Source organism: Mustela putorius, unplaced genomic scaffold (genome assembly GCF_011764305.1).
Source record: "Mustela putorius furo isolate JIRA1106 unplaced genomic scaffold, ASM1176430v1.1 tig00003859_pilon_pilon_pilon, whole genome shotgun sequence".
Lineage (NCBI taxonomy): Eukaryota > Metazoa > Chordata > Mammalia > Carnivora > Mustelidae > Mustela > Mustela putorius.
The window spans coordinates 125,043-140,400 of NW_025422011.1; the positions used below are offsets into that span (position 1 = coordinate 125,043).

The 15,358-nt window shown below is 45.8% G+C and overlaps 1 long non-coding RNA gene across 1 annotated transcript; it reads right to left on the reverse strand.

Moving 5' to 3' along the window:
- Positions 1-1,178: 1,178 nt before the first annotated feature.
- LOC123387746 lies at positions 1,179-15,358 on the reverse strand. The gene is made up of 3 exons (XR_006602236.1): positions 15,299-15,358; positions 8,550-9,014; positions 1,179-1,517 (listed from the first exon to the last, which is right to left on the reverse strand). It is a non-coding gene; the product is annotated as an uncharacterized LOC123387746 (long non-coding RNA).

Sequence of the window (15,358 nt, forward strand, 5' to 3'; positions counted from 1 at the left end):
CAGGTTGTCATGTGATTTGAGTCTTAATTTTAAGGCTTTGTAAAATGTAGAATACATTCTCAAGAAGAAAGAAGTAATTCTATAAAATTTTAAGAAATGTAATAAGGTAAACTATATGGGAGGTTATGAATTACCTTTTCTTTAGTAGACCCTAAAACCTCAGCATCCGCCAGAATCTGCCTCCCATTATGTGCTTTCTATAAGCACATTTGATTAACCCTCTCATCTTTGAAAAAGACAATCCATTGCTAATGACCCTGGAAAATCTCCACACAGGCTGTCTGCTTCTTCAGTAATAGATGATTGCCAACAACAACAAAAAAGGGAAAATTACAGAGAACAACCAGGTTTTGGAAAGCAACCCTATTGGCTTCTCCCCCCCACCACCACCAAAAGAAATTGTCATATAAAATATGAAAAGTGAATACTGCAGCAGTAGCCCCTTCTCTAAGAGCTAAGTGTTTGCCAGTCCCTAAATTGTATCATTATACATTTTCATGTGTATATAATATTTTCCGTACAGATTATCATCTTATAATCTTTTATTCAGTTTTTATTTTGTTTCTTTGTTGTTGTTGCTGAAGGTAAGTAGTTTGCTTTTCCTTCCTAGTGACACCCTTGGAAAGTGTACTTAAAACTTCATACCTGATAAGGCCCATTTAGGTCCACGGGGCGCTTAGGATACTGACCACCTCCGCTTAGGATACTGACCACCTCGCATGTCATACCCTCAGGCATGTTAGCATTCATAGGAAGAAAAAAAAACATTTTAGAAGGAAATCATTTCAACTCAAGCATAAAAGCTCCTATTTACTCAGGCCTTTTAAAGCAGGTTCAAATGCTCTAAGATGAGAAAGCATATGGTTTCACTTCAATAATCCACTGGGATTTTGCCAAATGAGTAAGCACTTAATTTGCTGCTGCTCAGACTTCTCTGTCAAAAGAGCCGCACCCATAATATCAGAGTGAGCTTGCAGGGGTCTCCTCCCTCAGGGTGTAGGAATACAGCCTGAAGCTCATGTGCAGCCTACCTTGAAATGTCTTTGATGTCTCTTATTTTGTCTCAAAAAGTAATGTAAATTTTATATTCTATTCAATATTATCTGCATTTGTTTTAATATAAAAATGTTTTGCATTACCCACTTTTTTCCCTCCAAAAAAATCTTCAGTAAAGATGATCCAGGAAAATGTGCCATGTTTATTATCCTGTGGCTTCTGTGCTCATACACACCGGCCTATCCTAGTCGAGAAGCTTTTTGGACTGGAAGAACCAGTCTGCCACCAGAGGGCGCCATGGCTTCGGTTTTTGCCGATGCAAGTTGGGCCATGCAGGATTTGGAAGGCCTGGAATTTTTCTAAGTGCTGTCCAGTCAGTCCGTCTGACTTCTTCCAAGCTACAGATCCAACAAGGGTACTATACCAGTGGTCCTCCATGAAACTGTATAGGCTGTTAACATAATCAGACGTCTGAAGTTATTCAAGGGTGAAATACATGTAGGTACTCTTTTAAGATCCACCTGCAAGAAATAATCCTGTGTAAGAATTTAGATAAGAATCATCTAGTAAGCTGCACCTGTGGAACTGGGCAAGTGGTTTGCCGTGGCAGTGCTGAGCTGAGCTGCCAGGAAGTAGTCCCCCGCAAAGTGTGATCGTCACTGAAGCCTTGATTGAATAAAAGAATCTGGGGGTTTCCTGCAGCTTTTGGAGTGGCTGTAAAAATAGGGCAAAGAAGCAGCCTTAGGGTGAAGGAAACTTTAAACATAGCCCTCTATAGGGCTCCTGGGTGACACGGTCAGTTAAGCCTCCTACTCTTGATCTCAGGTGTTGATCTCAGGGTCAGGAGTTTGAGACCCGGGTTGGGCTTCACACTGGGCATGGAGCGTGCGTTATAAAACAAAACACATAACCCTATATTCCAGCTTCTTACTGAACCTAAACTCAACATTGGCTTTGCTATAATTTTCTACTCCAAAAATAGCTGCCTTTCCCTCTCTGCGTTGAGATTCTCCCTCTATGGTGAGATTGCATCCTCATGCCCTCTCTCTCTGAAGTCTCAGTCCTCCCGACCGGATGAGGTCCGCCTTCAAACCCTGCTCCTCCATGGCTTGTAATTACAGTACAAACTCGTCTGACAAAGCGGAAACTGCACCTGTTACACGCTGCTAGGTTCAGGGCGTACACAGCAATGGCATTACTTCTTTCTGATCTGAAAATCTGTTAGGGTCAAAAAAATCACATTTAGCCTTTTAAACCAGGCCCACCAAAACATCAGCCTTTCTGGGCTTTAGAGAAAAACTAGCCTGTCACATCACAGTCCATGCAGCTGGTCACTTTAAGATCTTGTGGCATGTTAAGGGAGCAAGGAGAGAGAAAAACATTGGGAAGGAATGAAAATAATGTCTGTCAAGCCTGTCGTGTAAGTTTTAATTCTCAGAATCTTTGGTAGAGGAGGTATCCTACTTCAGAAAGAAAGAGAATTTAGGAATAAGGAAAATTAGTAATGCATCTAAAATTACATAGGTAATTCCGAGCCAGATTCACACTGCAGTCTTTCAAATCCAAGGTATGTTTTCTGTTTCATGGAGGCTATGAAGTGCTGAGAAAAAAAGTAGCCAGTGAGCCAGATGGTGAGTAATTCAGCCATCCAGGCAAAAAGGCCCTGCATTTTGATCAAAGCAGTGCAGTAGAAAAACATGCCACCCACAGAGTAGAGTAGAATGGTCTTAAATCAGGACAGACCTAGTTCTTGACTGCAGAGCGACAAACAGGTGAAATAGCCAAAAGTAGGAGTGATTACCATCGCTTTTCCCAACCATTCTGATAGTTGATGCAGATGGAAAGCTGAGTTACTGATGGTGAGGATTCCTAGGAGGACCTTCAGTCCACGTGTGTGGACTCCCTCCTACACTGCAGGGTTAACGTTTCTTGAAAGTGACGAATGTGTCAGTTCCTCTCATGGATTCTTCTAGAACATCCCTGCATATTGAATGGGTTCATTCAGGCTGCCTCCCTTAGTGCCATAGTGATTTATATCTTTGGAGGTTTTGGTTTTTGTTATTTAGGTATAGACAAAGATGTGTTTTATCTCCTTTGCGGAGATTTTTAGGCTTACCTAAGGATGTCACATGCGACCTCTCATTTTACTTTTTCTCCCTCTATTGGTCCCTCATCTTACTGTCTTTTCAGACAAGTGATCCAGAATCTTGCATTCTGGTTTTTGTACTAGAAGGAAAGTTGTGAATGAAAGATTTTTTTTTTTTTAAGATTTTATTTATTTATTTGAGAGAAAGACAGTGAGAGAGAGCATGAGAGGCAAGAAGGTCAGAGGGAAAAGCAGACTCCCCATGGAGCTGGGAGCCTAATGTGGGACTCGGTCCTGGGACTCCGGGACCGTGACCTGAGCCGAAGGCAGTTGCTTAACCAACTGAGCCACCCAGGCGCCCTGAAAGATTCTTTTGTCACCAACCAAAAACTACCCTCTTTGGGAAAAACATCTTTGATGGTAACAGCGATTAATTTTGTAAGGCAACTGACAGTGTTTTCCTTCCAGACAGCTCTGTGCACATGAATCAGCTTCCTTATCTGTTTTGTGCCTAAAGCGATGTCTGGAGGAGGACCCCTGGCAGTGCTTGTGTTCAGTCTCCCCAGCAGGCCCTGCCAGTCTGCCGTGATCGCACGGCTGGGAGACAGAATCTTAAAAAGCCCATTTTTTCTTCATCTCCTAAGTGGATTCTTCTGCATCCCAGGCCCCAAATGCCCTGCCTGGGACCAATTAGGCAGATTTTGCACTAAAACCACAACTGTTCTGGAACCAACTTACTGCAGCCCTGACAAAGAATGTTTTCAGATAGATGCAAATCTGTACCCTACACCAAACTGTGGGCGAAAACGGTGCTTCAGAGAGTGGCAAGGGCAAGAGGGAGAGAATCAGAAGTAGGACCGGGACGTGCTGGTCAAGATTCCCCACCGTCCGGAGAGGGAAAGCCATTCATGGAACAAGGCCTGTTCTCCCAAAGTCCACAGCCAGATGACGGGTGAGAAAGCTTTCCAGCAGCACCAGCTCCGGCCTTGCCAAGGCAGCTGGAAAGACGGACTCTTCTCCGGTGATGCCACATTTACATGGAAAAGCTATTCGGTATGGCAGTTTATTTCCAGAGTAGCCTAGGGAGTCAGAGGTTAGATAAGGACAAGAAAGTACCTACTTGCTTTCTATCCAGTCTGGGGCCCTGCCCTTCTGGCATCAGAAGACTGGAGAGAATGTGCTTTGGCTGGAAACGAATGAGGAGGATGAGAACGGAAAGAACAGAGCCGCACCTCACTTAAGACTGCTCATCTCCCACTGGAGCGCAGTATCCTGCCTTTCCAACCCTCTCCCCAGGGGCCCACATTTAGGGTTTGTAAATGCAGCGCTCCGTTATCAAGTGCGCAACCTGCACACAGTCCTGTCTTGGGGGCCACAGGGGACCGAAGGCATGTCCTCAGTCCCTTCCCATGGCGCCGGCTGGGCAGCAAGGGAGGGGCGCAGCATGGCAAGGACATAAAAGCTAGGAATGTTGGGAGGATTAAATGGAACCATGTGTGGAACAGCAAAGCCTGGTCGGCTGAAACGGCCCTCCCCGAATCTCCGCGCTCGCTGTGGTGGCTTGTACAAGGCAAGTGCGTGCCCGCAGAGGCTGAAAGCAAGCACCGCGGGACCCACCAGAGGGCACGCCTCACATCCCTGCCGGGGAAACTCAGGGAAGACTTCACGAAAGAGTGGCATTTGAGTTGGTCTTTTAAGGACAGTGAGGATCCTGGGAGCAATTTCCAGCTCCGTCACTTAGCAGCCACATGAACTTGGGCAAGTTGCTTAATCGTTTGAAGCCTCGGGCTCCTCATCTCAAAAATGAGAATACTGCTTTTATTGGAGTGTTAAATTTAGCGCAGTGCCTGATGGAGTACATTTAATTGGGAGCTGTTGTTACTTAAGAATTAGAAGCGGGGGGTAGTTGACGAGTACAGACAGTACGGGCAATGTCCCGGAGTCAGCAGACGCTAGAGGCAAGGGCAAGGAAATTGCATCTCCAACAGTGCTAACCTCTCAGAGCTGTACTTCTGCCGTGTGATAAGCACCCAGAACGGGAACTAACACGTAGTCCTCCATAAGCATTTGTGGCCTGAACGGACGTCGTCCTTCAGGTCCTCACACTGAGTTACGTCTCAGCCCCTCTCACCAACCCTACCTCGATGGCACTTCCGTTCTCAAACCTCACTAAACCCTTCATCGTGACCCCGTTTCTCAGACCAAAAACCCTGGAGATGACCTTGAGTCCTCTCTACCCCTCCCCCTACTTCTGAGAAGTCACAGCTGGATTCCCAGAAATGCCTCTTGACTTTGTCATCCCCGAACTCCCAGTGCCTGTCTGTGCTCGGCAGCCGCCTCCTATCTTGTCTTCCCCCTGGCCAGCACGGGCCAGCAGGCACGAGATAAAGCTGGAGAGCCATGGGTCCCTGGGGCTGCAGCCCACACCACCATCTTTCTCTGCCCACACCGGCTTCCAGCAAGGGATCAGACCCTCCTAGTGACCCAGTTGCTTAAGATTCCTTGCCATTTCATCCTTAAACCCTGTGCCCAAGCCAGTGTGAGCTCTCCTCCTACGACCTCCTCTGCGCTGCACATTTGTACCTACTAGCAGCTGCTCTGTGTTCTCTTCCACTGAAGCTTCGTGCGGGCGGAGCCAAGCTGAGAGACAGAGATATTTATAAGTACAAAGTGGGTGTAAACTTCTGCGGTCGCCAACGTTTTAAACAAGCCCAATTCCACCTCCCCTCCATTCGAACTTTGAAATTCCTGTCCACCTCCTCATCTTCCATCGCTTCCCAAAGCCTGTGAGTTCCTGTCCTCTCGATAAGCCTAGAAACCATGGTGGCTAAGAGATGTGACCTGGGAAGAAGTGTGGGAAATAGAAATGAATTCAGCATCTACAGACAACTGCACAGAATAAAAGATGTTGAGATGACTGGCATACATGGACCTACCACCTGATAGGATATTTTTTTGGTGGCCTGTCTCATGTCCTGCCCATATATCCATTAGTTCACACCCATAAGACACCCCATCAGCAAAATACAACCCCCATTTAACTGAGAAAAGTGAAGCTCAGAAGGGTTAAGTCACTTACCCAAAACTAGTAAGCGACAAAGCCAGGGTTCAGACCTGGACCTGTAGGTCTGAGGAATTTCTAATAGGGTGCTGTGCACCTACATTGAATCCTGCCATTTTTTTTCTGCATAAAAGTACGGGAACAAACTTAAATAAGTTAAACACAAAACTCCATGTGAGGCAACCCGTGACTTTATAATAGCGAAAGGGTCAAGGTCTCTTGTTATGCTTGCATGCTGAGAAACCCGACAACCTGGCTTAATTATGAAAAGAATTTATCGGCCCCAAGTAACAGAAATGGCCGGCAGTTAATCCAGTGGTTGGAACAAGGCCTTCGGAGTCCCACTGTTCTCATCACTTCTGTCCATGGGCCTCTGCCTGCTTTCCGCCTCAGACGGGCTTACTCAATGTACCAGCAAGGGGCCGAATGGCAGCTTTACTCACGTGACTTCTTTGAGCTTGTAATTCCAGAGAACAAACAAATCCCCCTGGAGGACTCTGACACAGAACACATGGCAGCTGGTAAACCGCCGAGCGTGTGGGGAGCACTCTGCGCCTCTACCAGCCAGACCTGAGTCACGGGCCCAGCCTAAGGGTTGAGGATGCAGGGTCCAGCCTACTGGAACCATATTCTTTGAGCTGGAGGGGCATGGCTCATCAACGGAAGGTTGTCCCGGCCAGGCCAAGACAGTGCAGCCCGGCCAAAAAGAAAGAGTTTGAATAGAAAGGGAAACAACACTGGTCCATAGAGAACGTACAAGTTCTGAAAATCAATGACCCTGAGATAAGCACAGGGATTGATGTGAAGCCTTCTATGCACCAGTATGTCCATAGATTATCTCCGTCACCCCATCAACCACAAATTATGCACATTTTCTTTTCAAGTGTGCAAAATAGAAGCTCAGATTAAAACAACTTGCTAGGAAGGGGCGGAGCCAGAATTCAGACCCAGGTAGGTTTGGCTCCAAACCCTGCCTGCTTTCCACAGCAGCACAGTGCCACGCTGGGAGGAACCGGTCACAGGGAGCTTTTGGGTAGGACAGATAGAGAGGAACGTGGGAGCCATGGCCCTGGGGGAGTTCATTTCCAACTGGCCATACATGCCTCGAGGGCAGGACAACACAAGAGGGCCTCCGGCCTGGCAATCACAGCCCAGCTCATCAGAGCCACTGAAAAATGCTTTACATGCATCAGTACAGTGTCCTCTCCATGGGAAGAGAGGGCTACTGGGGAGCTGCCCCCATCCTTACTTCCTACCAAGGCAATGAATTACCTGGTGCTGTTGGTATCACAGGAGCCACAGGAGAAAGATCAAAAAGGAAGAGCCATGGGGCTGGGCTGGGGTTGGGGAGGGTGCGGTGGCTGGAATGAATGGATGAATGAATACGTGGTCTTAGAAAAGAAATTGAAAAAATTGGAGAAAAGTTATGATCCTGCGTTTAGAGAGCTACGTGGGAATGTGGCCAGAAAGGGATAGAAAGCTCTAAAAATGGAAAATGAGGACAGCCTATTTGCAGAAACCCTTGACAGTGCAAGGCGGTGAGCGAGGAAACCAGCGTGGCTCCAAAGAAAGCTCTCTGACACTCGAGCGTGAAAAGGCAGGGTATGAGATGTGGAAGGAAGGGAAGGAAATCCTGGAAAAATTGAGGCTTGGGAAAGGTGCCGACAGTAGAAGACACCTTTGGTTATGTGCTGAGCACGAGGAATAAAGAGGATTCATTATATAGGGTTCCACTTGAGGGTTGAGGTGTCAGGTTAGCGGTCGTCAGAAAGCAAAATACTCAGTCCTGATTTGCTTCATTCTCTCACAAGGAAGAGCATTTCTGAACTGGTTCGAGTAAAGCAAAACATGATTTAGAGGTTACTGAAACTCCAAATAGAAGATAGTAAGGGAAAACAAAACCTAAACACCTAGCCATTTATAATGAGGTGCAAACCCCAAAGCATTAAAAAAAAAAACCTTTGCAGAGAAGATTCCAGAACACTTGCCGAGACAGGTGAGATAGCTGGGGAGAGAAAGAGAGGGGCCACAGAGCCTGAAGGCTGCAGATGTCCTGACACTGAGAAAAGATGAAAAGGTAGATTCTGGAAACTCGAGGTGGGTATATTTGAGGTGAATTCCTCCCCCAAATTTATTCTGGCATATAATATAAAACTGTGGGCTTGAGAACCCCCAGAGAAAGAATCAGTATCTTCACTAAGAGCAAGTTAAGGTAGGTGATAATACCAACAATAATTTATTATTTATTTGGATGGCCACTAGGAAAGTTCCCTGGACATCGTGTGCCTCTGTTATGTTACCCGATTGGGGAGACAACTAGGGAAACTTGATCTCAGATATCGCCCGGTCAGGTGGACTGAGAGCCCACTCACCCCTGTGCCCCTCTCCCCCTAGCTAGTGACTCACTGGGTGCACATCTGGAGAGAAGTCCTAAAGCTCCATTCTTCCAACTCTGCATTCAGTCAGCTCAGTAGTTTCCGGTACCTGCTACACTCACCACCTTTGCAGCTGGCACTGCTATTGGGAGGGAAAGTTAACATTTGGATGTCAGAATCAAGCTTCTAAAATATCTTAAAACAAGGGGCTGAAAGCAAAAGGATGAATGAACAAGGAGTGGAAAGACTTGCATTTATTTTATCTATTTATTTCAGCTTAAAACAGTGCAAATTCACTGTCTTACAGTTCTGTAGGCCAGAAGTCTGGAAAGGGGTCTTGCAGGGTTAAAATCTAGGTGTTGGCAAGGCTGTATTTCTTCTGGAGGCCCTCGGGGAGGATAATGCCAGGCCCTTTGCAAGCTGTGCTCCTTGGCCTGTGGCATCTTCATCCATCCTCAAAGCCAGCAGTGTAGCATTTTTCCAGTCTCAGAAAGACCTGCAGTTAGATTTGATTTTATTTCTTTTATGAGCTGCACAAGCACAGGATGGAGGAAGTGTGGCTTGACAGTGGTGCCTGTGGAAAAGGCTGGGGACTTCCTGCCCTTGTCCTTTGGAACTGAAACCAATAGAAATGGAGCGGCTACCAAGAAAGATGATAGTTCTCCCCACCCTTTACTTTAGGTGCAAAAGGGTGAGACAAAAGTATGTTTCTCTCCCTATAAACCATTCCTCTCCCCAGGATGAATCAGCCTCCTGTTAAGGACTTGCTGTAGTCCTTAGAATACCAAGAGGTATTATATGCACATAAAAGCAAGTGCATACTGTTTTAACGTAAATGATTGCATACTGTACACCTTTTTTTTTACTTAACAGTAAATCTTAGAGATTATTTTACATCCCTTATATGAAATAATTGTTCATTCCTTTATAAAGGGTACATAGTATTCCATTGTGTGTGTGTGTATATATATGTGTATATACATATATATATTTAAGAATTTACTCAATGGGTCCTCTGTTGCTGGACATGTAGAATTTTATTTATTTTCAATATTCTGCTATTACAATGCTGCAGTGAATAGCACGTCATTTCAAACATACGGGTATGTATCTGAGAAGCAACTTTTCAAGAAGTGGAATCACAGAGTCAAAGGGCCTGTATGTTTTATATAGTAGGTATTGTCTAATTACCCAGTTGTTCCAGTTGGCTGGCCCACTGGCGATGTATGTGCTTTTCCGCCTCCTCACCAGTAGGGCGGGTTATAAACCTTAGTGTTCTCTGGCAACTTGAGAGTTAAAAAAAATGATGGCATCATATTATGATTTTCTTATTCTATTAGTTATTTGTATTTTCTTTTTTATTAACTGTTTATATCTTTTACCCATTTTTTTACTGAGTTGTCTTTTTCTCAGAGCTCTTTATATATTAAAGAAATTTGCTCTTTGTGATATGAGTTGCAAATAAGTTTTCCATTTTGTTGTCTTTTTTGTTTTTTTTAAGTACTTGGTCTTTTTTTTTTTTTTAAGATTTTATTTATGTATTTGACAGAAGGAGAGAGACAGCAAGAGAGGGAACACAAGCAGGGGGAGTAGGAGAGGGAGAAGCAGGCTTCCTGCTGAGCAGGGAGCCTGATGCAGGGCTCAATCTCAGGACCCTGGACCACGACCTGGGCTGAAGGCAGATGCCTAACGACCGAACCACCCAGGCTTTTTTTTTTTTTAAGTACGCTCCACACCTAATGTGGAGACCAACATGGGGCTTGAACTCGACCCTGAAATCAAGACCTGAGCTGAGATTAAGAGCTTGAAGCTTGACCAGCTGAGCCACATGGGAGCCCCTCTTTAGATTTTGTTTCTGGCAGTTTTGCCATGTAAATATATTTCTCTTTTAAGCTGTTGGAAATGTATCTATCAATTTTTTTTATGACTTCTGGATTTTATGTCATAAAATCAAAGTTCTTCACAATAAAATTTTTTAAAAAGTTATTACTTGATTTCTTTCAGTATTTTTTTTGTTTAATTTTTGCCTTTAAATATGTGATCCATTTGTTACTTCTTTTGGTATAAGACATGATGTATGGATCCAATTTATTATTTTTTTTTCCAAATGGCTACACATTGTTCCCATGCAGTTTATTGAATCATGTACCTTTTCTTCTCTGATTTAAAATCCCACTTTTAGGGGCACCTGGCTGCCTCAGTAGGTGGAGCTTGTGACTCTTGATCTTGGGGTTATGGGTTTGAGCCCCATGTTGGGTGCAGAGATTATTTTTAAAATTATTAAAAATAAAATAGATTTATTTTAAAAAATAAACTTAAAATCCCACTTTTATTGTGTTCTAATTCCAGTATGTATTTGGATCTAATACTGGATTTTATACTCCATTCCACTGCTCTACTTTTGATACCTTTGAAAGAAATTATCGTTTATTGACATTTTAAATTATATTTCAAATGAAAGCTATAAATTTGTTGGAGAAGTTTGGGAAATAGAAAAAATGATACAGAGAAAAAAAATCATCCCTGAACCTTCCAAAAATAACTAAATATTTTGGTTTTATTCATCCAATCTTTTCCTATGTGACTATTTTTTTTACTAGCCTGAGATACTATGTTGGTCTAATTTTCCATCCCCCAAATCTAGTGTGGTCTCAGTGCCCTAAATGGAACCAGTGGTCATCTTACCCAGACCGAATCCACTCCTCTTTCGCCATCTTCCCAGATACCTGTGCAAGAGATGGACTCTTCCAGCTCCTTCCCAACCCCTCATTCTAGACACCACACTCTCTTATTTTCCCTTAGATTCACAGGCCCTAGAGTGTGAAATCCTCTCAATATAGTCTTAAAGAAGACCAGGAGAGGGGAAAATAACCTGTAGAAGTTAGAATGCGTTTAACTGCAAGAAACAGAGGATTCAACTCAAAATGGTTCAACCAAGGGGCACCTGGGTGGCTCAGTGGGTTAAGCTTCTGCCTCCAGCTCAGGTCATGGTCTCGGGGTCCTGAGATCAAGCCCCACATTGGGCTCTCTGCTCAGTGAGGAGCCTGCTTCCCCCTCCCTCTCTCTGCCTGCCTCTCTGCCTACTTGTGATCTTTCTCTGTCAAATAAATAAAAATCTTTATTTAAAAAGTGGTTCTGGGGCGCCTGGGTGTCTCAGTGGATTGGGCCTCTGCCTTCGGCTCCGGTTGTAATCTCGGGGTCCTGGGATCGAGCCCCGCATGCAGCTCTCTGCTCAGCGGGGAGCATGCTTCCTCCTCTCTCTCTGCCTGCCTCTCTGCCCACTTGTGATCTCTCTCTGTGTCAAATACATAAATAAATAATCTTTAAAAAAAAAGTGGTTCAGGGGCGCCTGGGTGGCTCAGTGGGTTAAGCCGCTGCCTTCGGCTCAGGTCATGATCTCAGGGTCCTGGGATCGAGTCCCGCATCGGGCTCTCTGCTCAGCAGGGAGCCTGCTTCCTTCTCTCTCTCTCTGCCTGCCTCTCAGTGTACTTGTAATTTCTCTCTGTCAAATAAATAAATAAAATCTTTAAAAAAAAAAAAAAAGTGGTTCAACCAAGAAGTGGATTTATCATCTCCCATAATGAGATGTCCACAGGTAGGATAAATCCAGACCATGTTAACTCAGTGGCTCAGTGATATCATCAAGGACCATGAGCCTTGCCATCTGTTCATTCTGTCATCCCCAGTGTATTAGCTTTTGTCCTCATGCTTTCCCCCTCTTGGGTGTAAGATGGAGGCAGTAGCTCCAAGTATCATCTCACACAGAAACATCTCATTACAGAAAGCCCAGAAGACAGCATGCCCCTTTCTAATCCAACATTGCCCAAAGCAGGAGCTGAGGGTAGTTGGAAAGGTAAGAGAGCATTTTGGTTGTCACAATGATTGAGGGACACTATTGGCATCTAGTGGGCAGTGTACAGGGATGGTAGGTGTCCTATAATGTTTAGGACCACTGATTATGTGAAACATTAGCTCTTAGTCCTTACTACATTAATGTAGGTAAGAAACAAAACCTGCTTTTCCATACAAAACAAATTTTTTTGCATGGTTTTAATGTACACTGAATTTTCCAAGAATGTAACTTCCCTATAAACTGGAGAAGGATTGCAATTTGTTTAGTTTACAATTTCACCAGAGTTGTTCACGTTAGGCATCGTAATGGTACTGGCACTCTGGACAGCACACCCTTGTATCAGCGTGTGTTCGTAGTTGTTGCACTTGTGATTCTGTGGAAGATTCTATACTTCTAAAAGTATGAACGGGGTGCCTGGGTGGCTCAGTGGGTTAAAGCCTTTGCCTTCAGCTCAGGTCATGATCCCAGGGTCCTGGGATCGAGCCCCACATCGGGCTCTGCTCAGCAGGAAGCCCACTTCCCACCCCACCCTGCCTGCCTCTCCTCCTACTTGTAATCTCTGTCTGTGGAATAAATAAAATATTTTTTAAAAGTACAAATATTAATTTCTATTTGGTATTTATTTATTATGGCAATGTGCAAGTACTTACATATAGAAAAACAGATTATTTTATTAAAATTACTTTCCTTTACTACTTCTTTATATCACACTTGGAGCATTATATAATCAATTGTATTGATTTTTTTTAAAGATTTTATTTATTTATATATAGAGATCACAAGCAGGCAGAGAGGCAGGCAGAGAGAGAGGAGGAAGCAGGCTCCCCGCCGAGCAGAGAGCCCGATGCGGGGCTCGATCCCAAGACCCTGAGATCATGACCCGAGCGGAAGGCAGAGGCTTTAACCCACTGAGCCACCCAGGCGCCCCTTTACTACTCTTTAAAAAAAACTGAGGTGGCAGGGATAAATTGCTCTGTACCACTCTTGTCTTTCCCTGCCCCTTCCCCCTACTCCAACCGCCACTCAGCTGGGTTGTGGATTGGGTTTCCATCCCAAGCTGTCCCCCTGCACAATCAGTCCAGACTCTCCCGATCTGCCCACTCGTTTCACTGTGCTGGGTAAACACAAGCAAAGTGATTCAACCCCCACCTCACTGCTGCCACCACTGTACGTGCATGCGCACACACACACACACACACACACACGCATGTTCAGAATCAGAATGCAATGCCTGTCATCAAAGGACACTATTGTCAGAAACAGGGATCAAGATGCCATGGGGTCAGGGGCACCTGGGTGGCTCAGTGGGTTAAAGCCTCTGTCTTCGGCTTGGGTCGTGATCTCAGGGTCCTGGGATCGAGCCCCGCATCGGGCTCTCTGCTCGGCGGGGAGCCTGCTTCCTCCTCTCTCTCTGCCTACCTCTCTGCCTGCTTGTGATGTCTGTCAGATAAATAAAATCTTAAAAAAAAAAAAAAAAAGACACCACAGAGCTACAGGGATTCTCTCCCTTACCCGCTGCGGCAGGACATACCTTTCCTTTCTTCCCCCCAGTCCTCTTCTCCAGCCACCGTCACTCCCTGAGGCTCCTGCAGCCCGTGGACACTATTGTCTCCCGCCAGGCCCACGGCCACCACTGTTAGCTCCAAGAAGAGTGGGTCTTTCCCAGCCTCCTCCAATTGAAAAGCTGACATTCGTCCCCCAAGAATGTGTCAATTATGGTGTCAACATATGGCATTCCATAGCCAAACAGAAGGGATTTGGGGCTCTGATGGTGGTCTGGAGCTATTTGTACCTCCTGTTCCCTCCATCAGCACGGGTCAAAGAGAACTTGGAACAAAAGCTCAGAGAATGAGCCTGGGTTTGGGGAGAAACTCAGTGAACGTCCTACATCTTCACCCCAGTTTTGACTCCCCCAGTGTTGCAGCTGTCTGCTGCTCTAATAACCCAGAAGTTCTGATTTAGGACAATCCTCTCAGGGCACCTGGGTGGCTCAGCTGGTTGAGTGTCTGCCTCTGGCTCTGGTCATGATTCCAGGCTCCTGCGACCAAACCCCGCATCGGGCTCCCTGCTCCCTGCTTCTCCCTCTCTGCCTGCCGCTCCCCCTGCTTGTGCTCTCTCTCTCCCACTCTGTCAAATAAATTAAATCTTTTAAAAAATCTGTTATTCTAAAAAAAAATAAAACAGTCTTCTGTGTCCCTTGCCAGCCTGCCACACACGCGGCAGTCAGGGTGGCTGGCTGAGCGCGGAATCCTCTCGAAGGCCTCCTCAGGCTGTGAGCGGCTGATGCTGCAGCCTCTGCGCTGGGGTCCAGGCCAGCTTCCAGCTGCACGAGCCCTGCCCTTCGCAGGGCTCAATGCGTGGCTGAATGCTCTATGGTCACCCTTCAAACCCTTGATTTTTGAACAAGAGGCCCAGCATTTCCATCTTTCACCAGATCCTGCAAATCTGGTAGCTGGTCCAGACCTGGGCTGTTGGCCACCACATCTTCATAAATGGGCTTTCCATGCAGCCTGGGCTTTCTCACATCAAGAGACTTTGGAGAGGGAGTGAGCACAGGGCACAAGCAGTATCTCCCTTTAGAACCCAACCCAAGTCCTCCTCTTAAGAGGGGAGTGACAAGGTCACCGGGATGAAAAGAGCATGGTGGATGGGAAATACTATCGTAGCTGTCTTTGGAAAATGCCATTTGCCACGTCTGCTAAGAGTAGGTCACCTCCCCATCCCGAGCCTCAACCTCCCCATGTGCTGAAGGGGGCTGGAGCTCAGTCCCCCTCTGGGGAGAGGTCATGGTGTAAGGGCCTATTTAGCCAGAGCGACCCCACCTCGGTTGAACAGCCATTTTGTTGTTTATGCAGTAAAACTTAAACTGACCCTGCCCCCACCACCGCCCCAGCTGCCCCACTCCCACCCGCCAAGGGGAAACTTACTTAAAAGCAAGTCTGGGGGACGCCTGGGTGGCTCAGTTGGTTAAGCAGCTGCCTTCGGCT